The 3810-nt window shown below is 37.9% G+C and overlaps 1 pseudogene; it reads left to right on the top strand.

Moving 5' to 3' along the window:
• The first annotated feature begins 1783 nt into the window (after positions 1-1783).
• LOC103735377 overlaps positions 1784-3810 on the top strand; it is a 4211-nt pseudogene continuing 2184 nt past the window's right edge.

Raw genomic sequence — 3810 nt, 5'->3', positions numbered from 1 at the left:
TGAGCGATGCACCAGTGTTCTCTGCATGCCCTGTTCTATGAATTTTACGTATAGAGGTCTCACTATAGATATGTCACCTAGTGCTAGACAGCTCTCAAACGTATATTCTCTGCGTGTGATCAGTTGTGGAACTTTTCAGTATCTTCCTTTTTTGAAAAAAAGAAGCTTCTCTGATAAGTGATATACTGTTTACTTGTCTGTACATATTAGGATTCCTATTTAACATATGGTAAGAAATTTCGTTTTTGTAGAGGTATGAGAGAGAGGATTTTCTCTAGGATCTGTAACCTCTCCTACCATGTATATTTCACTATAATTACAGTGCCACCCATGGGCTCACTCTCATTGAGAAGAATCTAGGTCCAATTATATCACTGCTGATTACCTTACCCTCACAGATAACAGTGCCATACTGCACAAATAGAGGGCAATTGCTGTGCTAGTCGTTATGTGCATTCAGCTTTAAGGCTGAGTTGGACCATTGATTGTGCTTTCTCCCTTAGCAGCTTGCATAGTATCCTCAAGAACTATGAAAGTTAGTCTTCAGGGAAAGGTCTTCAAGGTCAGTTCCTGCTGCATTGCTCCAAGTTCTGTATCTGAATTAGGACCTGTCTTCGTCAGGAGGGTCTTAACTCCCAGTTCTGGGAGATAACCAAGGCCTCCAGCAATAGCCTCTTTTATTTTAGGGGTCTGACAAAGGTTCAAAGAACACACTATGGAGGAAAGACAGAGTCTTCATTAAATGGTATTGCAAAATTGAATCTCCACTTGTAGAAGAATGAAATTGGATCCTTATCTTTCAACCTGTACAAAAGTCAACTCCAAATAGATCCAAGACCTCAATGCAAGCCCTGAGACTCTGAAACTACTATAAGAAAACATAGGCAGTACCCTCCAAGATATAGGTGTAGGAAAGGCCTTTCTAAATTGGACATCAACTGCTCAGGCATTAGATCAGCAATCAATAAGTGGGACTGGATTAAGCTATAAAGCTTCTGTACAGCAAAAGAAATAACCAAGAAAGTGAAGAGGAAGACCACTGAGTGGGAGAAAATCTTCACATGTCACATATCTGACAGAGGATTGATATCTAGAATATACAAAGAACTCCAAAAACAAACAAGAAAATAAATGACCTAATAGAAAGATGACTCTGAACAGAGAGTTCTCAAGCAAAGAAAAAAAAAGCCTAAGAAGCACCTTAAAAAACACTCAACATCTTTAGTAATTAGAGAAATGCAGATCAAAGCCACTTTAATATTTCATCTTACCCCAGTCATGCTGGCTAAGATCAGGAGAACAAAAGATACCAAGTGATGGTGAGAACGTGGAGGAAGGGAAACACTCATTCACTGCTGGTGGGATTGGAAACTCCTGGAACCACTATGGAAAGCAGTGTGAACTCTTAAACAACTAAAAGTGAATGTACCATATGATCTGGTTGTACCACTCTTTGGCGTATACCCAAAAGAGTACTGTAGAGATACCTGTACATTCATGCTTGTTGCTTCTCTTTTCACAATAGCTAAGAAATGGAAAAAGCCTAAATGCCCCTTAACTGACAAATACAGCACACCTACACAATGGAATACTATGCAGCAGTTAGAAAAGATGAAATTATGAAATTTGCAAATAAATGGACGACTGTTATACGAAGTGAAGTAACTAACACAAACCCAGAAAATCAATGTATGTTCTCCCACATTTGTGGATTGTAATAATCCCTTATATGTAAGTATATATCCTGATTTAACAGCTAGAGCCAAGACACTGGAAAGGAAGCATGGAGGTAAATGGAGAGAAAGAGCCCAAAAGAAAAGATATTAAGGAACAGTTATTACTGGGAAAGGTGGGAACGTGGAAGTGTTTGGCTCAGAGGGGTTAGGCAGGGACATGCAGGGGACCATGGTTGTAGGGAAGGAGGGAACTCAGGAGAGGCAGTAATGGGGAATGTAGGTGTTATCAGGGGTAGAGAGGGGATAATGGGTTTGCTTCGACTGGGTGGGGGGAAGGGAGGTTGTATGGGGAGAAAGAGGAGAGATGAACAGATCATGGGTAGCATGGGAAGAGAGAGGGAATTGTGTTGGCTTGGGAATCCCCTGTATGTTGTTTGAACATTAGAGTAGTTGTATCTTTGGAGACTGTAAGGCAAAGAACACAGTGGCAGGTAAGAGAGACCTTCCTCTCAGTGGTTTTTCAGGGTAGTTCAAGAATTTTAATAGTTTTGGGACATTAATGCTGAATAAAATTGCTGCTATCAATACATTTTTTTGGTTTAATGCTGAAATATATTAATCCAGAAAAAGAAAAGAAACTTCTACATCATACTCTTCCCTTCAAGGCTCAGGGATCTTCCAGTAACCAAAGGCATAACGAAAGAACAAGAGGTGCTGGAGAACTACAAGGAAACAGTGTCCCCTCTTCTTCCTGTGCCTGTTTGAAGATATGAAAGTTCAGCTTTCTGCCCTGGCCACCCCCTGTGGCCATGCCTCACTTGTCATCAAGGTCTCTAACTCTCTGGAACCTTAAACCAAATAAATCCTTCCTTCTATAAATTGCCTTTCTCATGTTTTTTTATCACAGTAACTGAAAACTAACTAAAAGGAGAGGTTTAGGTGGGCATGGATTCCTACTACTAGCTGAGACGTCATTAGCATTTGATGGCTACTGGGCAAAGACTCCATTTTCTTTCATGGTATAGCTCCCCTGGCAGCTCAAGCACAGTTAAGGACAGGTTCCCCAGTCATAGCACTGAGGCAACATGTACTGGACTGGTTGGGAAAAAAAGAAAAAGAAGTTGGGAGGGTAGGGAAGTGAAGATTTATCAGGGAGAAGATGTGGGAGGGAGGAATACAAGCCAAACACTCTGTAAGAAGCTCACAAAGAATTAAAAATGTTAATACAAATAAGAAAACAAAGAAATAAATTTAAAAATTAAATAAAGTATCTATTAAACATGCATGCAGTCATATAATGTCTGGTAAATATAATCAGAGAGGTGGTTTTCTTTAAGGGCATGATACTAGGCAGGATAATCAGGTTCCCGTGAATGGACACACAATGAAGGATATTTAGGAACACATACTTGACTCCATAGGCTTTAATACATAGGACAAAGAACATGTTAGCTGGTGAGGGGTGTATAAGAGGAGTGCAAATAAGGGAAAGGGTCCAAATATGATCAGAATATATTGTTTATAAAATTTGGAAAAATTCAATAAAAATTTATTGATAACATATAATTGTATATATAGAAAGAAAACAAAGATAATTATAAAGTCTGTAAGTGAGTTTCATGATGTGATTCTTAGTGGTGTTATTATGCAGTGTATTTTCAGGGGAAATTACAGTTAGATAGCACAGAATAGATCTTCTTCCTGTTTTAGTTCTGAGTATCATTTGATCTCTTTCTTATTTTTTTCCACATACAGTCAAACTCAAGTAGGTTGGCACCAATGTCACCTATGATTTTAAAAATATGAAGGACTATGCCCATAACTAACATAGCTGATTTTAATGCCTTGAAAAAAAAATATGAAGGACTATAACGAAAATGAAATTTATAAATTGTAGAATTCTGTATTTCTACACTAAAATTTCTAGAGCAGGTCAATCAGCAATGTCTTGTTATATACCTGTTTTTTTTTATTAAAATCCTAAGAGGAATTTATAGTGGATTAGTTCAGAAACTAAAATTTCTCATTCACTGCCCTTTAACCTTGATATATTTAAATGGAATTTTTGTATACACAATGACTTACTCTAAGAATTGTATGTATTACAGAGATAATTTGTATCTATTATAGTACT

This window comes from Nannospalax galili, unplaced genomic scaffold (assembly GCF_000622305.1).
Source record: "Nannospalax galili isolate Female #2095 unplaced genomic scaffold, S.galili_v1.0 scaffold16, whole genome shotgun sequence".
Classification (NCBI taxonomy): Eukaryota; Metazoa; Chordata; class Mammalia; order Rodentia; family Spalacidae; genus Nannospalax; species Nannospalax galili.
This window is presented reverse-complemented; position numbering and strand designations above follow the sequence as displayed.